This window comes from Triturus cristatus, chromosome 7, assembly GCF_964204655.1.
Source record: "Triturus cristatus chromosome 7, aTriCri1.1, whole genome shotgun sequence".
Lineage (NCBI taxonomy): Eukaryota > Metazoa > Chordata > Amphibia > Caudata > Salamandridae > Triturus > Triturus cristatus.
The window spans coordinates 1,074,358,986-1,074,382,073 of NC_140590.1; the positions used below are offsets into that span (position 1 = coordinate 1,074,358,986).

General features: G+C 48.6%; 1 long non-coding RNA gene across 1 annotated transcript in view; it reads left to right on the forward strand.

Annotated features, from left to right (window-relative positions):
* Nucleotides 1-21,828, forward strand: part of LOC146811111 (uncharacterized) — a 75,996-nt gene extending 54,168 nt beyond the window's left edge. Inside the window, exon 2 of the long non-coding RNA XR_014966686.1 lies at nucleotides 16,288-21,828. This is a non-coding gene — a long non-coding RNA (uncharacterized LOC146811111). The remainder of the gene's footprint in view (nucleotides 1-16,287) is intronic.
* The last annotated feature ends 1,260 nt before the right edge of the window (nucleotides 21,829-23,088 follow it).

The following is a 23,088-nucleotide window of genomic DNA, read 5'->3' on the forward strand; positions in this document are numbered from 1 at the left end:
TCTGCATTTTAGCAGACGTTAGTTTATGGAGAAAACAGGTGTTTTCTCCCAAAACTAACATGTGCTAAAATCCTGTGGGCTGCCTTGTAAATATCGCAATGTGAACATCAGCGATATTTGCAAGGTAGTCCATCCGGGGTACGCCCAGTGACACCCACTTTGCATCTCATTATAGATGCAAAGGGAGGCGTTGGGAAAAAGGGTGCTCACATGCGATTAGGCATGTTAGCACCCTCTTGTAAATAGGGTGATAGTTTTATGTTCCCTTTTTTGGCTTTTTTAGCCCAAAAAGCGGAGATAAAGCCCTTGTAAATATGCCCCAAAGTTCGAGTCCAGCCTTGGCTCAACATCCTCTGTGTTGGGCAAACGACTTAGGGGCATATTAACAAGGCGGCGATATGAAATTATCGCCGCTTTTGCGTCCGTTCTCGGGCGAAAAGCGCCGATAATTTAATCGCCTTATCAGCAAAGACACGCTATCGCCTGTCTTGCTGACTTAGCGCCCGTTTGCAGCACGCCTCCGATTGCATCGCTAATGAGATGCAAAGGAGGCGTGCCTGACAAGACTCCCTTGGGAAAATATCGCGAAGGCAGCTTCGCGATATTAACAAGGGAGGGTAGCGATATTTAAAATCGCGTTAAGTATGCCTTAACGCAGGAATTTAACGTCTGTTAAATTGCTGACTAAGGCATACTTAACATGGGGGGTGGATTTTGTGGCTAAGACCACAGGCCCTATCATCTAGGATATCGCCGTTTTCCACCATGGAAAACGGCGATATCCCAACTATCTCTGGAATTTTTATCGTCTCGGCGATGCACGTTGTTAATAACGCGCAAACCGGGTGATAAATTCCAGAGATAGCCGGCGATAAATATGCAAGCGCTAAGCGCGCTTTGCGATAATTATCGCCGGCCCTTGTTAATATGCCCCTTAATCTCCTTATGCAAATGAAAAATAAAAAATAATTTTGAAATGTAACTGGTGCTCATGTAAAGCGCTCCAATGCCCTCGGGTGGAGTTCACACTACATCTAACTGCAAAGATAAAAAAACAATGTCCATAGAAACACTTTGAAACATGTGATTTAATCAACCAATCAAATATTTAAAGAGCACGTCAGGTACTCTTATGAATGTTCTGCCGCTGAGAAAAACGCCCTATCACCCGACTACAAAACCCATAAAAACGAGGCCGTCAAATATTTAAATACAAATCAATAAAGGTACCACCTCCTCTACCAAGATCAATATGTTGCATGCTTGATAAAATACGAAATCCTTTGCATAAATCCTAAACTATGCTCAACAAGAAGAACTGGCATACAGAGATGACTAGGCCAGGAAATCTTCGGGCACAAAAATAACAAATAACTTACTAGCAGTTTTAAAAACAAATTCCCATTAATACTCAAAGATGCATCTAAGCGGCACGGAACTAACCCCATTGTAGCCAGCAAAATGTGGGGTATTAATTTGTCAAGCACACTAATTCAGTAACCTTCACAATCCTGTTGCGTCTTGGCTCGTTTTATCATTGTAAAGTATGGCTTAGGAGTGCATCCTGTTGTTTGGGAGAGACCCCTCGCTTTGCCTGCAAGCGAGGAGCTCTTCTGCAGGTTGACAAGCGTAGTTGGAAGGTGTGCTTGTGCAGAGGTTCATTTGTTGGTTGTGGCAAGCATACTTAAGTTGACCTCTTTCTGGTGTTGGGGAACACTGCTTAGTCTAGTGAAAGGATGAGCAGCAAGTGGGAAGGTAACAGCCCGGGCAGGTAAGAGCGGTGAGGCCCGATAGGGGAGGGGATTTCGACGGACGATGACAAGGGAAAATGAAATAAATATATAATTTTACCTCGTCAGCGTCTGTCGAAATCCCTCCCCTCCCCACCGGGCCCTACCGCTCTTACCTGTATGGGCCGCGGCTGGTAGGTAGTATTACTTGTAACGTGTGTTTTAACTAGTACCAGGAGTCTTGTGTACCAAATACTGTTTAGGTATCTCTGTCACTGATTTTAGGGGTGACCCTCACCCCAAGAGGGAAAGCTCTATGTGTTGATACATCAGTATTTCTGGAGAATGTGTTGTGTGGATCCCATGCTGCTGTTTGGAGATGAACCCTTACTCTGGCACTAGAGGACAAAAGGTCAGACCTATTTCCCTGTGCCCCAAAGGTATGACATGTGGCGGCAGATTTACTGAGTTATAGCACAGCACTGCAACCAAAGATGGTGTGCTGCGTTGCACTAGGTGAGGAGAGCAGCCCAGAGCCATATTTACGGTGGTATGATGGTACAACGCATGTAAATACATCGTGTGCCTTTGCCCTGGACCGGGGCACAAACAGGTTGCCGGGCGCCTCGTACACACATTTGCACCATAGTGCCCCTCTAGTACGAAACACTATGCCTTGACAAACTTTAAAACATTTCACACATTGGGGTTGTGCTGTACAGTGCAGCGCCCATCAATGTGTAAAATGTTAGAGGAAATAAAAAGATTTCTCCAAGTTTGCGCATGTTTCAAGTGCTTCAAGGAGGTGTTATTTTTTATGCAAAGTACAGTCTAATAATTCTGGTTGATCTATAATGCCCAGTTACCACCTATGGAACACCCCCTTGACGTCAAGTAGTGCAAAGCGATATTTGCATCACTATTTGCGAAAAAATAAATTGCGCGGAAAGCAAGTTCCCCATATAGTCATTGTGTGTCTTTGCGGCATCCCTCAGTCCCACACCGACCCCAAGACCACCCTCAGAGGCACCCTGATCTACCGACCCCCGGGACCACGCACACCATTCAGCGAAGACATCGCCGACTTACAACGACCGCAACACCACCACCCTGCTTGACAACCTCGCAAACCTGGGACTCAAGCAGCTGGTCACCACCCCCACCCACTACGCCGGACACACACTCGACGCCGTCTTCTCATCCAGCAAAGACATCGCCTTCAGCCACGCCACTGGACTCCACTGGACGGACCACAGCTGCGTCCACTTCACCTTCAGAAGATCCACGATCCACCACCACCAGCAACAGGATGCTCGAAGAAGCTGGAACAAGATCACAGCCGACCAGCTCGCCGCTTCCCTGAGCCAGCACCCTCCAGCCAGCTCAGCGAACCCTAGCCTTGCCGCCGACAACCTCACGAAGTGGATCAGCACCTGCGCGGACGAACTCGCCCCACTGAGGACCCCGCCCAGCAGACCCGGCAGCAAGAAGGCCCCATGGTTCACCGACGAACTCAAGAGCTCCAAGAAGAACTGCCGAGCCCTCGAGAAAGCCTGGAGAAGGGAGCCAACACCGGACAACATGACCAACCTCAAGCTCGCCACCCGGAAGCACCACCAACTGATCCACGCCACCAAGAAAACTGCATTCAAGGACCGGCTGGAGAACAACGCACACAACTGCAAGGAACTCTTCAACATCGTGAAAGAGCTCTCCAACCCCAACGCCGGAAACAACGACATCACCCCGTCGCAAGACCTCTGCAACTCCCTCGCCTCGTACTTCCACAACAAGATCGCTGACATACACAACAGCTTCAGCACACAAACAACGCCCCCCACGACCGCACCAACGCCCCCCACCACCACCCTCAGCGCCTGGACCCCGATCAACACAGAAGACACCATCCGCACGATTAACTCTATCCACTCCGGTTCTCCGACCGACCCCTGCCCTCACCACGTATTCAACAAGGCCGACGCTGTCATCGCACCCCACCTGCGGGACATCATCAACTCCTCCTTCGACGCCGCCACCTTCCCTGAGAGCTGGAAGCACGCCGAACTCAGCGCTCTACTAAAGAAACCAACAGCGGACCCCACCGAACTCAAGAATTACCGCCCCATCTCGCTCCTCCCGTTTCCAGCCAAAGTCATCGAGAAGACCGTCAACAAGCAGCTGGCCGCCTTCCTCGAGACGAATGGATCCCTCGACCTTTCACAGTCTGGCTTCCGAGCCAACCACAGCACCGAAACCGCCCTCATCGCTGCCACCGATGACATCCGAGCCCTGCTGGACAACGGAGAAACAGCGGCCCTCATCCTCCTAGACCTCTCCGCGGCATTCGACACTGTCTGCCACCGCACCCTAGTGCAGAGCCTCAGCAACGTCGGAATCCAGGAGAAGGCACTGGAATGGATCATCTCCTTCCTCGACGGAAGAACACAGAGAGTCCGCCTACCACCGTACAAGTCAGATGCCACCAAAGTCATCTGCGGCGTCCCCCAAGGATCATCACTGAGCCCCACCCTCTTCAACGTCTACATGAGCCCCCTTGCGGCCATCGCACGCCAACACAACCTCAACATCATCTCCTACGCAGACGACACCCAGCTGATCCTCTCCCTGACCAACGACCCCGCCGCCGCCAGAGCCAACCTCCACGAAGGGATGAAAGACGTAGCCGAGTGGATGATGACCAGCCGCCTGAAACTGAACTCATACAAGACGGAAGTCCTCATCCTGGGCTCCTCGCCTTCCGCCTGGGACGACTCCTGGTGGCCCCCCGCCCTGGGCACCGCACCCAAACCGACAGACCACGCACGAATCCTGGGCTTCATCCTGGACTCCTCCCTCACCATGACCAGACAAGTCAACGCCGTCTCCTCGTCCTGCTTCAACATCCTGCGCATGCTACGGAAGATCTTCCGGTGGATCCCCACCGAGACCAGGAAGACGGTCACCCAGGCCCTTGTCACCAGCCGACTGGACTACGGCAACGCCCTCTACGCCGGAACCACCGCCAAGCTCCAGAAGAGACTCCAGCGGATACAGAACGCCTCAGCCAGACTCATCCTCGACATCCCCCGAAGCAGCCACATCTCCGGACATCTGAGAGACCTACACTGGCTCCCCGTCAACAAGAGAATCACGACCAAGGCCCGAACTACCTCAACAACCGCCTCAACTTCTACGCCCCCAAACGCCATCTCCGATCAACCAGCCACGCCCTCGCTGCCGTCCCCCGCATCCGAAGAGCGACAACAGGAGGAAGGTCCTTCTCCTACCTGGCCGCCAAGTCCTGGAACTCCCTCCCGACCGACCTGCGCCTGACCGAAGACCACCTCTCCTTCAGGAAGAAGCTCAAGACCTGGCTGTTCGAGCAGTAGCGGCACCCCCTCCCCCCCCCCAAGCGCCTTGAGACCCTCCGAGTGAGTAGTGCGCTTTATAAATGGCTTGATTGATTGATTGAGTCTCTCTGAATCTGCCCAACAGTTCCTCAAGTGGAAGGAGATGACCTATAAAAACTGTAAAGCTGAGTACACTATGGGCCAGATGTACGGCCCTCAGTGTTTGCGACTCGTAAGTTGCATTTTTTTGTGACTTGAAAATTGCGAGTCTCAAACACTGATGTACAACAGTATCTGAGATACTGTTTGGGATTCCCAAATAAATCGCAAAGGACCTGCCTCATTAATTTACATGAGGCAGGTGGCTTTTTGCGACCCATTGGGATTGGCCAGCAGAAACAGGGATCGTGGCATGATGGGGTCAGCAGACCACCATGTCCAATGGGGCTGCAAATTGCTTGCCTCATGCATAATAATGAGACTGTCTCATTTAGCGACCCCATTGGGAATGTCTGGCACTCTCAGGGATGGGGGCCTGCTGGGGTCAGCAGACCACCATGTCGGGGACTGCTTTTAAATAAAGCAGTTTGTTTCGTAAATGCAGCCCATTTTTCTTAAAGGAAAACAGAATGCATTTAAAAAAAAAAAAAAAACATTTCAGTTTCATTTTTGTGGGACCACTGCCTGCTCTTAATAAACACTTTTGCTGCTAATTACAAAGGGAAAGGGATCGCCTAGGGACCCCTTCATGTTTGTGACGGGCTTACCGCCAATTTGAAATTGGTGTTAAATGCGATTGTTTTGTGACCGTATTTGCAACTCACTCCTAGGAAGGGACGACCCCAGGGGCGGAACTTCATGGTGGGTGTTTGGGGTGTTACTCCCCCTAATAAATGTATTATTTAAGATTGTCAGGAAATCTGATACATGCTACAACCCTTTTTAGTGGTCACAAATGGCTCGATTTCCCGTTTGTGACTGCTAAAAAAACGGTCGTACATCTGGCCCCTGATGTGTTACACACGGACATGGTCAGATACAGGTGGGTATCCATTACGGAAAGGGTGGTTAGCATGGCTTCCCTGTGTTGTGAGGGGAACGGTGCGGCAGGGGTGCAGGGCCTCTGGTGGAGTGTGAAGGAGGAGAGGAATTTGCACACAGCCCTGAATGAATGGCGTCTTCGCACGTCCGGTAGTGATGACTTCCAAGGATGGCCTCTCTCTTTCTGATGCCTCCGAAGGACGGGGTGCAGTGCCGGTTCTCTTGAGTGTCGCGCCTGTCCTCTCCCCATGGCTTCTCTCCCTAGCAGCAGCTTCACTGCTGTTCCCTTGGGTGCTCCCTCTGTAGCACTGGTGGCAGTGCTTATTCTCTTGGGTGCCTCCTTTTTCGGTAACCTCCCCCGTAGAACTGGCTGCAGTGCCTGTGCTCAACTGGTATCACGCCTTTGCTAGCTGCGATTCCTGTACATTTGGAAGTCTCTTTTGCATCCCTGGTTGCAGTGCCTGTTCTCTTGGGTGTCTCCCTTGCAGAAGCAGCTCCAGTCCCTTTTATATGCACGTGTCTCTCCTGTCGCAGCAATCCTTGCAGTGCATGTTCTCTAGAGTGTCACACTTGCAACAGTGGCTGCATTGCTTGTTCTCTATGCTTGTCTCTCCCGTAGCTCTCCCTCCAGTGCCTGTTCTGAAGGTGTATCTGTCATGTAGCACTGGCTGCAGTGCCTGTTCCCTTTAGTGTCTCCTTTGTAGCAGTTGATGCAGCGCCTATTCTCTAGGGTGTCTCTCCTGTAGCGCTGGCTGCAGCGCCTATTCTCTAGGGTGTCTCTCCTGTAGCGCTGGCTGCAGCGCCTATTCTCTAGGGTGTCTCTCCTGTAGCGCTGGCTGCAGCGCCTATTCTCTAGGGTGTCTCTCCTGTAGCACTGGCTGCAGTGCCTATTCTCTAGGGCGTCTCTCCTGTAGCACTGGCTGCAGCGCCTATTCTCTAGGGTGTCTCTCCTGTAGCACTGGCTGCAGCGCCTATTCTCTCCTGTAGCACTGGCTGCAGCGCCTATTCTCTAGGGTGTCTCTCCTGTAGCACTGGCTGCAGCGCCTATTCTCTAGGGTGTTTCTCCTGTAGCACTGGCTGCAGCGCCTATTCTCTAGGGTGTCTCTCCTGTAGCACTGTAGCACTGGCTGCAGCGCCTATTCTCTAGGGTGTCTCTCCTGTAGCGCTGGCTGCAGCGCCTATTCTCTAGGGTGTCTCTCCTGTAGCACTGGCTGCAGCGCCTATTCTCTAGGGCGTCTCTCCTGTAGCACTGGCTGCAGCGCCTATTCTCTAGGGTGTCTCTCCTGTAGCACTGTAGCACTGGCTGCAGCGCCTATTCTCTAGGGTGTCTCTCCTGTAGCACTGGCTGCAGCGCCTATTCTCTAGGGTGTCTCTCCTGTAGCACTGGCTGCAGCGCCTATTCTCTAGGGTGTCTCTCCTGTAGCGCTGGCTGCAGCGCCTATTCTCTAGGGTGTCTCTCCTGTAGCGCTGGCTGCAGCGCCTATTCTCTAGGGTGTCTCTCCTGTAGCACTGGCTGCAGCGCCTATTCTCTAGGGCGTCTCTCCTGTAGCACTGTCTGCAGCGCCTATTCTCTAGGGTGTCTCTCCTGTAGCACTGTAGCACTGGCTGCAGCGCCTATTCTCTAGGGTGTCTCTCCTGTAGCGCTGGCTGCAGCGCCTATTCTCTAGGGTGTCTCTCCTGTAGTGCTGGCTGCAGCGCCTATTCTCTAGGGTGTCTCTCCTGTAGCACTGGCTGCAGCGCCTATTCTCTAGGGTGTCACTCCTGTAGCGCTGGCTGCAGCGCCTATTCTCTAGGGTGTCTCTCCTGTAGCGCTGGCTGCAGCGCCTATTCTCTAGGGTGTCTCTCCTGTAGCACTGGCTGCAGCGCCTATTCTCTAGGGCGTCTCTCCTGTAGCACTGGCTGCAGCGCCTATTCTCTAGGGTGTCTCTCCTGTAGCACTGTAGCACTGGCTGCAGCGCCTATTCTCTAGGGTGTCTCTCCTGTAGCACTGGCTGCAGCGCCTATTCTCTAGGGTGTCTCTCCTGTAGCACTGTAGCACTGGCTGCAGTGCCTATTCTCTAGGGTGTCTCTCCTGTAGCGCTGGCTGCAGCGCCTATTCTCTAGGGTGTCTCTCCTGTAGCACTGGCTGCAGCGCCTATTCTCTAGGGCGTCTCTCCTGTAGCACTGGCTGCAGCGCCTATTCTCTAGGGTGTCTCTCCTGTAGCACTGTAGCACTGGCTGCAGCGCCTATTCTCTAGGGTGTCTCTCCTGTAGCACTGGCTGCAGCGCCTATTCTCTAGGGTGTCTCTCCTGTAGCACTGGCTGCAGCGCCTATTCTCTAGGGCGTCTCTCCTGTAGCACTGGCTGCAGCGCCTATTCTCTAGGGTGTCTCTCCTGTAGCACTGGCTGCAGCGCCTATTCTCTAGGGTGTCTCTCCTGTAGCACTGGCTGCAGCGCCTATTCTCTAGGGTGTCTCTCCTGTAGCACTGGCTGCAGCGCCTATTCTCTAGGGTGTCTCTCCTGTAGCGCTGGCTGCAGCGCCTATTCTCTAGGGTGTCTCTCCTGTAGCACTGGCTGCAGCGCCTATTCTCTAGGGCGTCTCTCCTGTAGCACTGGCTGCAGCGCCTATTCTCTAGGGTGTCTCTCCTGTAGCACTGTAGCACTGTAGCACTGGCTGCAGCGCCTATTCTCTAGGGTGTCTCTCCTGTAGCACTGGCTGCAGCGCCTATTCTCTAGGGTGTCTCTCCTGTAGCACTGGCTGCAGCGCCTATTCTCTAGGGTGTCTCTCCTGTAGCGCTGGCTGCAGCGCCTATTCTCTAGGGTGTCTCTCCTGTAGCGCTGGCTGCAGCGCCTATTCTCTAGGGTGTCTCTCCTGTAGCACTGGCTGCAGCGCCTATTCTCTAGGGCGTCTCTCCTGTAGCACTGGCTGCAGCGCCTATTCTCTAGGGTGTCTCTCCTGTAGCACTGGCTGCAGCGCCTATTCTCTAGGGTGTCTCTCCTGTAGCGCTAGCTGCAGCGCCTATTCTCTAGGGTGTCTCTCCTGTAGCGCTGGCTGCAGTGCCTATTCTCTAGGGTGTCTCTCCTGTAGCACTGGCTGCAGCGCCTATTCTCTAGGGTGTCACTCCTGTAGCGCTGGCTGCAGCGCCTATTCTCTAGGGTGTCTCTCCTGTAGCGCTGGCTGCAGCGCCTATTCTCTAGGGTGTCTCTCCTGTAGCACTGGCTGCAGCGCCTATTCTCTAGGGCGTCTCTCCTGTAGCACTGGCTGCAGCGCCTATTCTCTAGGGTGTCTCTCCTGTAGCACTGTAGCACTGGCTGCAGCGCCTATTCTCTAGGGTGTCTCTCCTGTAGCACTGGCTGCAGCGCCTATTCTCGAGGGTGTCTCTCCTGTAGCACTGTAGCACTGGCTGCAGCACCTATTCTCTAGGGTGTCTCTCCTGTAGCGCTGGCTGCAGCGCCTATTCTCTAGGGTGTCTCTCCTGTAGCAGTGGCTGCAGCGCCTATTCTCTAGGGCGTCTCTCCTGTAGCACTGGCTGCAGCGCCTATTCTCTAGGGTGTCTCTCCTGTAGCACTGTAGCACTGGCTGCAGCGCCTATTCTCTAGGGTGTCTCTCCTGTAGCACTGGCTGCAGCGCCTATTCTCTAGGGCGTCTCTCCTGTAGCACTGGCTGCAGCGCCTATTCTCTAGGGTGTCTCTCCTGTAGCACTGGCTGCAGCGCCTATTCTCTAGGGTGTCACTCCCATGGCATTGGTTTCAGTGCCTGTTCCCGCGGATGTCCCTACTCTAGGTGTAGCTGCAGTGCCTGTCCCGGCTTCACTTTGATTAATGTGACTCATTTTCACCCGGAGTGTTGTGGTCCCGAAGCCTATACCGGGTGAGCGCCCGTCTCTGCTGCACGTTCCTGGCAGTGGTGACGTCATCTGTCCGGATCTGTCGCGTGCAGAGGCTTGGGTGGCTTGGTGCACTAATACCTTCTCTTCAGTGTCGGTGGGTCTGCTCAGCTTTTCATCATTCTGCACTTGTTAAAATGAACACCATTCGCTTGGGTAGAAAATAAACGCCTGTTACCACCACAAACACAAATATTTATTGGTGAAGAAACAAGGAACGCATTAGATCCCGGTTGTGCCCGAATACTCGCCTTCGGAGGCTGTCCAGGGGGCGCGACTCCCAGGTGGGCCTTGGTCTCCCGTCTCGAGCTCCACGCCGCCATCCCCAGAGAGGTCCGCCCCTCTAGTTTAGGGGCTGGGAGTAGTTTACAGTTAAAGACAACAGGAAATGTACAAGCTCAGGAACGAAGCACACTTTCGGCAGGAAACACTTCTGGGAAGCCAGATGGAGAAATGCGCCCAGGGACGTGCCTGGCAGTCCTGGCATTCCAGATCTCCTGAAGGGAAATGGAGTCGCGCGCCTGTGCATCTGAGGGGCCCATAGATCTGACGTGTGAAGGAATCTCTATCTACCCCAGCCCCACCCACCTTTCAAAGACAGCAAACTACCCAGTTGAGTCCACCGCCACTCTCAGAAGACCGGCTCAGCCCCAGCGCTGGCCTACACTCCTTTCAGCATCTCAAGAATTCTCAATTATTTCCCAACAGAACAGTTGCGCTTTTCTGCCATGTGGCAGACAGGGTTCAGCGCTGGAGACCTTGCAGGGGCCTCAGCATTTCAACCACTCCCCAGAAGTTCCTGCACCCGGCCCAGGTCTGTAGATGTGCGTCCGCACCTGTCACCAGCCCTTCGCGCCTCTCAGAAGCGTTGGCATTAAATACTCCACTATTTCTTACAGGCCAGTCCAGCTCTGCTGAGAATGGCCAACTCTGCCCCAGCCTTGTCCGCTTTCAACCACAAGAGACAATCAGGGAATGGCCGGATTTCCGAAAGGCCAGCCCAGGATTGCTGAAGTGTGCCTGGCCGGTCCTCAAGCCCAGAGCAGGCCTGCATTTGTGCCGGTGGGTGCAGGTGATGGGCAGTGTGCTCTTTTGTGGGTACCGGGACTCATATTTCACCAGAGCATGAGACAAATGCAGAAAAGGGAGAAACAAGGAGGAAGAGAAAAAGTAGTGACAAAAGGAGAAAGCATGGAAGTAAAATAACAGCAAGAGAGTGATAAAGAGCGGAAGATGAGGGCGATTTGGACGAAAGAGGCATGAGGTGGAAACAAGACTCGACAGTCTTGGTACTGCAGTGCTTATTTTGAGCCAGTGGTTTTCTGTGCTCTGCACTGGCACTTTATTGTCAACACTGGCACTTGTGACAGCTGTTTGTGTAATTTGGAGATGAGTAGGACAACAGTTGTTTAATAACTGAGAAGAGCTAATGCATGTCGCCCATATCATTCTTTGGCCTTTTGGGGCCTTCAACAGTCTGAACTGCCTCAGTTGTAGCAGTGTGATGGTTAGTAGTTGTGAAGGTACCGTCACTGGCAGCGTTGGCAGGTACTATGGGTGGTGCGAGCGGCAGCGGCCCCCCGAAAAGAGCCCTGGCACTTATATATATATATTTTTGCAAATGAAGTACTGTGCTGGTACTGTATTGCAACATATAGCACTTGCCAGTCATATATGGGGCACTATAGCGCTTACCTACTTCTGTAGCAGCGCGTACCACTGTGGTAGTATCGACAACCCCCCTTTGAGCAGCGTGGCAGAAGGCTACTAACAAAAATCTTGGGGCCACGCAATTACATTTATTTTTTTACAAATTAAGCAATCTAGCAGCTGTCGATTTCCTAACAAGCTGAGGCTGGTTTTTGGCCTCTTTCTTGGGATGAAACGCATTCATCTCTTTTTAACAAAAAGATGAGTTTGGCACATGAATCACTATCGAAAACGTAAATATTTAACCCCGGTCGGAAACATCTGACAGATGTTTGCGTACATCTGGTCGGCTCCGGATCTAAGGGTTTGCACGAGGAAGTGAACGGAACACGCTTCTCAACTGTTGTCTTTTGCTTACTTTTATTTGTGTTAGGAGGAACTTGGAAGCGGCGGGCGTGCCATCGGCCAAGGGGCTGGATAATAATAAAGCCATAACAGGGGATTAGCTCAGGTGCAGAGAGAAACAGCTGCTTGACTAAGATCACACAGCTTCCGACAAAAGCTGGGACTCTGGTTGCCAAGACCCTGGTTCAAAACAAGCATTGGCAAAGCCAATAGGTATCAGCATTGCCTGAGCTATCGGCCTTGTCAATGTGAACGTCTTTTAGCCATGTTGTCTAGTAGCACATCTACTGTTCAGCATGGCTGAAAGTTACTTAAAGCCCAGAATCACAGGATGTTGAGCAGACACCAAGACTCTGTGCCCCTATGTTGAGTTTATTGTCCTGACCGTCCTAACACAAGAAAGTGCTATGACGTGTCTCGCGCTGACACATCTTAGAGCTTTTTTCAGTGACTTTCAGCCATGATGAACTGTACATGTGCTGCTAGACAACATGGCTATAAGGCTTAACATTGGCAAGGCCAATGGCTCGTGCATTGCCAAGATCTATTGGCTTTGCCAATGCTTGTTCGTGTTGCCAGGGTCTTGCTGAACAAATGTGAAAGTGATAGTGAGAAGCAGTTGAGCTTTGAAGTGAAACGAGGACCTGGCATAATGGCCAGACCTGCCAACAGGGGAACTGGGAAACCAGGTTCGACTCTCGAGGTCGGCTGAACAATTTGTGATTCTGAGCAATTCACGTACACTCCCCCTGCTACAACAATGAATGTGTCATTGTGTAATGTAACTGGTGAGCACTTGAAGTGCTCCAATACCATCGGCCTGTGTTAGCACTGTGGCAAGATGGAGGACAGAACAAGCGCTCCAATACCATTGGATCGTGCAAAAAATAAAAATAAGCAAGTGCTGTTCATGTTTTAACATCTTTTGAAGAAATGCATTCATTTATGTACATACTCATACATTTTTGTGGTATGTGTGTGAGTGTGCGCACAAGGGTGACAACCAGAAAACACAAGTCCTCCTACGGAGTGATTGAAAACAAAGAACAAGATGGAGGTCAGAACAAGCGCTCCAATACCATCAGATTGGGCAAAAAAATATAAACAAGGGCTGGTCGTGTTTTAACAACTCTTTAAGAAATGCATTAGTTTATGTATATGCGCATGCATTTTAATGGTATGTGTGTGTACAAGGGCGACGGCCTGAAAATGCAAGAACTCTTACGAAGTATTTGAAAGAAAAGAAAAACATAGCTTCGCAAACAGTGTAAGGAGACATGTTTTTGGTCCATGCACTATGGGAGGGCCAAACAGAAGATGATGGCATAACACCCGCATGCCATGACGAATGGCATCAAAGCAAATGAGAGCGATGCTGAAGTTTACCAATGATAGGAGATTGACGGCCTGTAAGCCCACAGATAGAACACAACATGTCTCTTCGAGACAGCACACGCGCTGTCTAGCCGAGACCTAAAACAGGTCACATGTGGCTACACTCTGGCACAATCCTCCTGGCCTAAGAGGGTTTTATGTCACATTATTGACCCCAAAAATAACTAGGTCGATATATGGTACGATAATGTTGACTCCAGAAATATAGTCAGAATAAGTATAGATTTTTGTGTGGTTAACTTCACCATGTTGATGTTACGGTCCTGATATATTTATAGGTCTATACTTCACCTACCACCTCCCCAGTGGCCTCAATTTATCATTAATTCTTCAGCGTGCCTAGAGACCAGTCTGCCTCAGCTCAAAGCATTTCTGGTTGTTGTGTCTCCACTAAGGGTAAGGATGTGGAAAGAATGCAAACCTCCTGCCCACTCGAAGAATTATTAGACCACAGCCGTTTTGTGGAAAAGTACAGAACATATTTATGATGCTAACACTGACAACTCTGCATTTGTACTTAAATCCAGAAAATATACGTTCTGCAATTATTCCTGACATCATGAACATTGCAAATCTTATGCCGGGTCCAGAAATATCGAAAAAAAAGTCTGCATAAAAAATTGTGCTTGATAACCCACACCTCCCTTATGCACTTGCCTCGAGGCCGGTCCCGGCCATCCTGAACCCTAGATGTACTAGCCCAGGCCGTTACCCCCTAAACGTGCACCCTATGCCCCCTGAATGAGAGACAAAGGCCCAAGTCAATTCCTCAGACAAAATATGTAAGCTACTCTTGCCCAACAAAGTTAAATATTACAATGCTCAAAATCAAAGAATGGATAATAGGCTGTTGTCACCCTCAGAAGCAAACCTAGCCTTCTCGAATGACCAAAAGGTGTAATCACATGTACACTACATGAAAACATCAGGAGTCAAAATAATTCGTGTCATTCATGGCCGGCAATCACTGGCTCAACATTGCTATTGAAAGATTAGGTGGGTTTTCTGGCCCGGGAAAAGTCAGAGAAACCTTTCCCCTTTCCCCTTTTCCCTTTCCCCTTTCCCCTTTTCCCTTTTTCCTTTTCCCCTTTCCTTTTTTTTCCTTTTCTTTTTCCTTTCCTTGAAGTAACTAAACAGTAGCATTATAAACCTACTCCTAGACTTGGTGCCACAATTTCAGCCAGGGCTTTAAGTGGGCTGAAGAAACTGGGTGGTCTCTCAGAGGGGCGTGGCCAATGTTATTCGGGGCGTGGCTTAAAACACGCATGTGAAATATCTTAGCATAGTGTGCTGCCCGACTGCTATTTTGCTGCTTCTGTCATTGCATCCAGATATATAAAACAACAAGTAGCATTACACCTACCGCACGTCAAAACCATTGGCTTTGTCAATGGTTTTTAGTCGCATAAGCAACAACTATGACTTAGCTGAATATAATATGACAATCCTTCAGTTCTGAAAGGATGAGACTGTGAAAGAACTTTAAGGAGCCTCTTCGAAGTTACGCCAGAGGCAGTGAAGGGTGGTACTGCTGCAGAGTTAAGATTTTTACCCGGAGGGTTATGGCAAAAATGGAGAGCCCGATAGGGACCTGTCTCGACACCTGCTTTTTTAGAACTGCCGGTGCTCAGCACCGGCGAGACCCGGCCCACTTAAAGCCCTGATTCCAGCCATGCACTTAGAGCTACTGCTGAATGGGGTAGATTCGAGGTATGAAGTATATGAGTGAAATTATGTCTGTGGGTGAATAGGGGCGAGGAGGGTGGATGCTGAGGAAGGTGGTAGCATTTTACACGCACACCTCAGCTTGGATCACATGGTCATGGGAGCTTCCACGTCATTGGCACTTAGACTTTAAGTGTCTATGCTTAGGTCCTATGCTAAAAGCACTGTGGGCCACCGGTGGAGACATCAGGACCAGGGATACCAATATTATGAGTTTCTGAGGCCAGGAGCAGAGAACACATCTACCAGGTCCCCTGCCACGAGTATTCCCCGATTCCGTTACCTTCCTTGGAGAAAAATATACACAGGCCGCCTTGGGTTTAGGGCAGACTGCCTCATAAACAGGGCCCTGTGAGTTTAACATTATATGGCGCATTAATATCTGTATTACAGACGGTCAAAACCTATCGTTATTTAAAGGAATAAGTGTGGATATGTTTATGTCATAGATAATAAATGTTATAAAGATATTGTGCATACTTTCAAATTGTACACTTATGTGATAGCACAATGTAAATGTGTGTATTATTCAATTATAAGAAACATAAACAATATAACAACATTGTCAGGGGTGGTGCCAGCCACTTTATCAAATTTATCTTGCAATTAAAATTTGCCTTTCCGTTGTATCCGCGGACAATGATTCACAATCCATGTGAAGGGACAGTTTTAGTGAAATATTAGGAAATGCAATAATTGTTATAGGATTACTGTCACCTTAAATGTCATTTCGAAGTAACGTTATGATGTCATTCTTCAGGTATCATTTGATTGGCCTACTTCCATGAAGTCACTTAGCGTGATGGAATCAGAGCCCAGGGTCAGGCGATGTCACTTCTTGTGGCTAGAAAGATCACTTGGTGTCATTTTCTGTGCTGTAATCAAGGGAGAAAATGGGTCTGATGTCACTTCCTCTTCCTGTATTATTTCAGTACAACATGCCCTCGCTTAACTCCACCTTTTTGGGGGCATAAAATAAGGGGCATGGAATTGTAGATTACAGTTTTTATTTAAGATGTGATGATATCATAAAGAGATATAAACACAGGCCAAAGTGTTCTAAGCATCTCACTGCCAGTGAATATTGATATATTCAACCCTGTGTGTGTTTTTTAAACCCAACAGGGAGGCGCCGGCTTGCAGTGACGGGAGAAACAGAGAACACGCCAGAAAGAGAACCAAAATGAAACGAGTTTTCAAATGTGGAGGAAACGGCAGAACACAAACCAGACTCCGGCTTGAAGACCACAGAGACCGCCGGAAACAAATACAGCCACGAATGGACGACAGGCAGCTCTGACTTCACCTGGGAGCCGCCCACAGACAGAAGGGTAGACAAACAGACACACTGACAGACAGGAAGACAGGGACACTGACGTACTGACAGCCAAACACATAGGCAACAGATCCGCAGACAGGTAGACCGTTTGACAGACAGGTTAACGGTCGCAGATTAACAGAACGCTGCTGACAGATATATGTGCAAACAGTCATGGAGTGAGATTGGTAACTTCGCCAAATAAAAGACAGATACAAAAATCAGACAGTTAGTAAACAGATGGAGTGAGTGAGCGACACATTAACAGGTAAACATGCGTTGACAGACAAACGGAGCAGAGAGAATAATAAAGACAGTCAGACACACAAGGGTTTTGCCCCACGCTGGTCCCGGACGGTTACATCATGCAGACATCTATTATATTTCCACATGTTTCATTATATGTTATGTTGTTCTACACAATGCCGTGTTCACCATGTTCACCATGGTCGTGGCAATGGTTGCAGGGGTCTCCCTTCACTAGCTTCAGGATGTTCTGCTCGAGTGGTGAGTCTGTGCTCATTTTAAAGAATGTATGTCGTCATGGTGAAGACAGCTCACGGCGCGCCTCGAGGCGCTGTGAGGCGCAGAGCCTGTCCTTCGTGCTGGGGAGCACTGCTTACAGAGGGCTGAACGGACAGACAGGCGGACCCGGAAGCGCCTCCAGGCCCGGGGTGCAGTGCTGCATCTCTGGTCAGCTGTGAGTCTGAGATGAAGCACTGTAGCTCGGGAGGGGAGGGATGTCTGCGTCACGGAAGAGACACTGACCAGGAGAACGACGGAGCGCCTTGAAAGAGCAAATTAGGAGACGGTGTGCTCTATATAAGTTGCTGCCACAAAGATAGGGTGGTTTCAGAAATGCATTTTGTTAACACCATGTTTTATGTAACCTTACTTTTGACTAAGCAGCTTTATAACGAGGACAGAACTGTTTTATATTTAAGTGCTCTAAAATTTTCAAATAGAATATAGTACGATATGTGCTTTCTTCTCCAAATCAGAAAAAAGTGCAGGTACTTACTGATTCAGATGACCTTTTGTTGCTGAGAAGTGCAGGCAGTCTCATGCTCCTGCTAAGAAGTGCAGGTACTCTCCTTTTCAAATAAACAAGTGCAGGTACTCCGTGCCTGACAGTATCTGTCCATCATCAACCCTGTGCATGATAAAAAAGTGGGCACATTTGAGTAATTTGTGGGAGTAGATCTATCAGCTGTAGTCACAGTGGAGAAAAAAATATGAGCTGAAATTGAGCGAATAAATAAAGGGTCTTTGAAGGCTGGCACTTAAATGAAAATGCATCTCGCCCCAGCCAGGCACACTGCACCCTGCCCCTGCTTTAAAGGGATGGGGGCCGGGGGGCAATTCGTATTTTAGCAGTTTAAGAAAGGACAGGTCAAAGTAGGAGGAAATTATTTTTTCTATGAATGCGATAAGGTTGCAATCCTCCAATAAAAAACACCAACATTAAATCTAGGTTCCTTTATTCACCAAATAAGAAAATCCAGTTGAGATTTCAGGGTTACACAAATGTACAAAAAGTACTCTCAAACTGGTGCACATCTTTCAACTGCATAGCACCTGTGGATATTCTGAAAACCTGGCTGGAGTATCTTACTTGGTGACTGAACACGTCCTACCAGTATTGGAACAGTTGTTAAACGCTGTGGTTTCTCACTGTCGTAACTCGTTTGGGAGTCCTGTAACCTAGCTGCTCAACATGGACTACAGGTTAAAACACAACGCGAGCTACCTTTCATCACACTTGCAGTACCTCACATCTCGATAACACAAGGCCCTGCAGCTATGGCCCAGTGCCTTTGAATTCCACTCCATGGGGGACCCTCCTAAAACTTTGTGGGGCAACCCTCATAAAGCATAATGCCACTTAGTTGGTTTATACTAAAAAGGGGTGGGGACGGTCTTGATCTCAGATCAAAATAAAGTATAGTGAAAGTGACACATGGTCATCATGCAGTGATACAGGGGTCTGTTGCGTTTGGCATAAAAACACATTGAAAATGGAGAGATTAGAACACACCAGGGAGCCTGTGGGCTGCTATGTCTGACTAGGCCGTATTTAAATATAACATTTAATTGGCATTGCTCTGATTCTATCCCATATAAGCCTTTATTTTTTTAATCTTATTTACTCTCCATAACATTGAACACATTTGCTATTACATTACTTCAGTTTTAAACTTTTTCTCAAAAATCATCACCACGTAATGAGAATGTTTATAAAATATCTGCCAATGGCTCCAAAAAGTTACGTTTAACTAACACTGCCTTTACTTTATACCACTGCTTACATCTTTGTCTTAAAGTTACGGATGCAAAAATGCAGATTTGAAACCAGTCAGACATGTATTACTGTGGTAACACGCGAAAAGCATTTGTAGTATATATAAAGAACATTTGACAGAGTTTTACTAGAGGAAGTTATACTGCAACTTAATGGGTATATAGTACAGTTCTCTGGGCCTTTGTTGCACCATTGGAAAAAGTTTGGGAAGGGGAGAGAGTAAAATGGTGGAAGATCAACAATACCAAATAAAAGCGGCTGGTGTGAAAACGAGGCAAGTCAAAAACCTCATTCAGGAAAATTAAACATTACATGGCAGACAGAATTCCACAGTTGTGCCAGGGACCGACCCAGAGAACAGGAGCTGTGAGAAACAAAGAACAGGTGCTGTGAGAAACAAAGAACAGGTGCTGCGAGAAACAAAGAGCAGGAGCTGCGAGAAACAAAGGGAATCGAAGAGCTGGTGTACTTCAAGTTGAAAACCAAAACTAATCTAATACCTGTGGCAGTAGTCAGTTACAAAGACATTATTATACAACAATAGAAAAAGAGCAAGCCTTTTGAGGCCTCACGATTTGTTTTTAAAACAGCCTCAGACTGTAAAAACATGCTTGCTTTCTGTAGACGATGCCCCTATGTGATAAAGAATTTAATGTGTCATGGTTCAGTCTACTTTAAAGATATAAAATAGTCCCTTGTACATTTCAAAGCATGTCCTCCAAAGGAGGCGGAATGATCCACCAATCAGGCCATAGCATGAGGTGAGAGGGAAAACTCCTCTCGGCAAAGCCAGAGGCCACTCTATGTATGGTTTAAAGCACTGGTCACAATATGTCATGCATACAGCTGTGATGTCAGCCAGATCTATTAAGCACCGAAATGCATATTACTTGAAGGGTTAAAATGTCAATGATAAGCTGAAGGAGCGAAATACATATGGAGTAATAGCCATTGCAGGTCAAGGTGAGGTCATTAGCCTGAGTTTGCGAGTGCGGCACATGGCATCGCTATACATAAAGTCAATGGATTATTAAGCTGCAGAGCCTTGAAAGCAAAGCAGCCTTATGAGTGCATCCAGAGTTGACTGAGATCGCATGGGGGCATTATCAGCAAATACAGGGGGCAGGAAGCGATACAATTAAATAGACAAGTAGCAGGAACAGAGGGGAACCAAAATGGCCGGTGACATAAAGGACATATCTGAAATTGGAGGTAAATAGTGGGATCGCAATAAAAGCTGAGACAAAAGGGAAGAGAACACAGCCAGGGTGAGGTGTTTTTTTAAGGGGCAAGTTCTGTTGTTGCACGATAGAGTGAGAGATTTTTTTGCCATTGTTCACCGCTCCCCGGAACAATAAAGTTGTTTTGATTTGAAGTACAGAAAAAATATATGCCCTTTAACTCTTCTCTTCTCAAGCAATTTCTACCGCAGAACCAAGACTCGCCCAGATGCAAGGCTTATGCCTATTCGAAAATTGAGGAAATAAGGGACTTATTTTGGGGATTTGACATAGGGCTGCACAGCAAGTCATCTTGCTGAGTTGCCCTATGTCAAAGTGAAAGGGCAGGAATGCACCATATTTATCCAATACGGTGCATTCATGTCCTTCCCCCCTGCACTGGCGCTGTTTCGGCAGCCTAGTGTCAATGCAGGCACCCTTGCACCATGGTTCAAGAGTGCCTGTGCTGTAAAACAATCCTGAGAGGCGTTTCCCTCAGGTGTGCTGTAGAATAGAAAGAGGAATAAATGAGGAGAAATGACGTTATTTCTCCTCATTACGCCTCACCTCGGGAGGCGTAAGATTTTGGTGCATCCCCCGGTTTACATGGTCTTGTAAATTGGGGGAAGCATCAAAATCCATGGGTGTTGCCTGGAAACACCCCCTGCAACGTCTATGGAATGCCTCTCAAGCACAGAGTAAGGCAGCACAGCCATTTGCGCTGCCTTGCCTTACTTCATATCTATGAGGCCATTCAAAGCCTAAATATAAATATGATTTTGTAGTTTGTGCCGCAGGAACGTCACAAAAAGTGATGCCCCGCGGTGGAAGGGACTCATAAATGTGCCCCTAACTGTTGAAGTTTCCTTGGTGCAAAAGGTAAAGCTAAACCATGGGAGTTTACAGGGAAAGTTTGTGTGTACTCAGAACTTTTCTGAGGGTCTTGATTCTCAGATGACATTCCACAACAAAATCAAGGAGACGGAGCAGAGCAGTGTGTAGGTTGTCATGTGACCTTTCCAATGACGCGTTGTAGCGGGTGGTTTATCCATTTTTAGTGCACATACTATTGAGGGTGCGTGCATTTAAAGTGTTTAAGATATTGATTGTGCCATGTGTTTATTTGAACAAAACGTGAAGCTAAAAAGAAGGACCCGAACTTTGACCTTGTCCTCAAGGTCCAGTTTTCCCAGGAATCCCTTGTGTGCTGGGATGGGGATTCCTGGAAATACTGTTCTTGGGGTCAAGGCTTGGCAGCTGGGAGAAGCTTGCTCTGAACTCTCTTGTCGTCTCACCTGCACCAGGGCTCCTGGAGTGTGGGCTTCTCTCTTCTCTCATGATGGCCCGGGCCACTGTGAGGTTTGAGGAGGTCACCTCGAATACTGAGGTTGGAAGAAGCGGGATGGAGTCTTGTCTGGACGGATAACCAAAACCGACTGAAATATGAAAAGCAACTCTTCTAAAATATCTTATTTCCTTAAAGAGCTCTCTGCCTCAGTCCTGCTGAGTCTGTGTAGATATGTAAATGAGAGGTTTTGATGTTACCCAAATCCGTGGCACTGTTTTCATGCATGTGTAAAGAAAAAGCGCCGGAGGCTGCTCTGACAGGACTTAAACAGTGACCTTTAGATTGCACCAGGGTCTTAGCTGCTGGTGCATTATCCCACTGAGGTAGGTGTTGGCGCGATATACGAGCCCTAAGCTGGCACTCCACGGATTTTCAAAAGTTTGCATGCCTCACTTTCACTTTGTATTCTAATTCTTTGACTTCTTTTTCCGATTGCAAGTATTTTTCTGTCTAATAAATTCAATATTAAAAAAAAAAATTCTGTTGTATTATTTATATTAAAAGGTTTATAAGACACGCTTTCCCCATAGACCACAACTCTTCCATCCCTCCTTTGATCGTAGATGCGAATACTCGCAGGTGACTTGATTTCACCCCGAGAACCCTGGCAGGCTGAGGACCACGGACCTGCTTTGAGGGGTCAGAGGGATACCCAGTTATCCAGCTTGGCACACTGCCCTGATGGAACACGCACACTTTTTTTGCAGACACAAATAAAATGTGTCCCCCAATCAGCACAGAGGCAGTTGGACTGACTTGTAATAAGCATCCTGTGCACTAGGTGGCTGCTATGAACACATTATCAGGGCTGCTTTTAGCTCCTCGTCCACTACTGTTACCCTTTAAGGCACTCTGTGTCACAAGCACCCCTAGAATCACGATATCCAATGTTGGGCACCTCTAGTAGTAAGTGAACACCAGTGGCATAGCAAGGGCGCCATGACCCTAATGCAAGCCAGGAAACTGGATCCCAGGCCCCTGGTTCGGTAGCATTAAAACCATGGGCACATCTTTCGGGAGGGGGGGGGGGGTATTTGGAGTGTTACACCCCCCCCCACCCCCAATAAATGCATTTTCTGGTACATAGTTGGGTATTGGTGCTTTTACTCAGGTATGGTGAGGTGTCTGTCGGATTTCACCAGGAATTTTAACATACACACAGACAAATATGCACACACTCTCCCTCTCAACTTTGGAAGTCTTCAAAAATGTTTGTTATTTTACATTGTTTTTGTTTTCTCTCACTTAGTACCCCTACCAATCTGCATTTGTCTCCCTTTTCACTGCCCCTTTAGCCCCTCTCTTGCACCCTGCTTGTCAATATTGTATTTTAAAATTATATGCCAACGTGATTGTTGGAAAATCCTAAACTCACCCCCTCAATCTTACTGACTAAGCTACACCCCTGTTTAAAACAGCTGTCATTGGAGTGCCGTGGACCCCAGTGCTAGTGCTCCAGCTGCCTTATTGTAAGCTAAACCCCGATAAACACTTGCAGGAAGAGTGTGGGTGAATAACAAGGGTATGGAAGTCAGTGGCCAGTCAAAGAGACTCACTTAGCTTCACTCGCAGGAAGAGTGTGGGTGAATAACAAGGGTATGGAAGTCAGTGGCCAGTCAAAGAGACTCACTTAGCTTCACTCGCAGGAAGAGTGTGGGTGAATAACAAGGGTAGGGAAGCCAGTGACCAGTCAAAGAGACTCACTTAGATTCCCTCGCAGGAAGAGTTTGGGTGAATA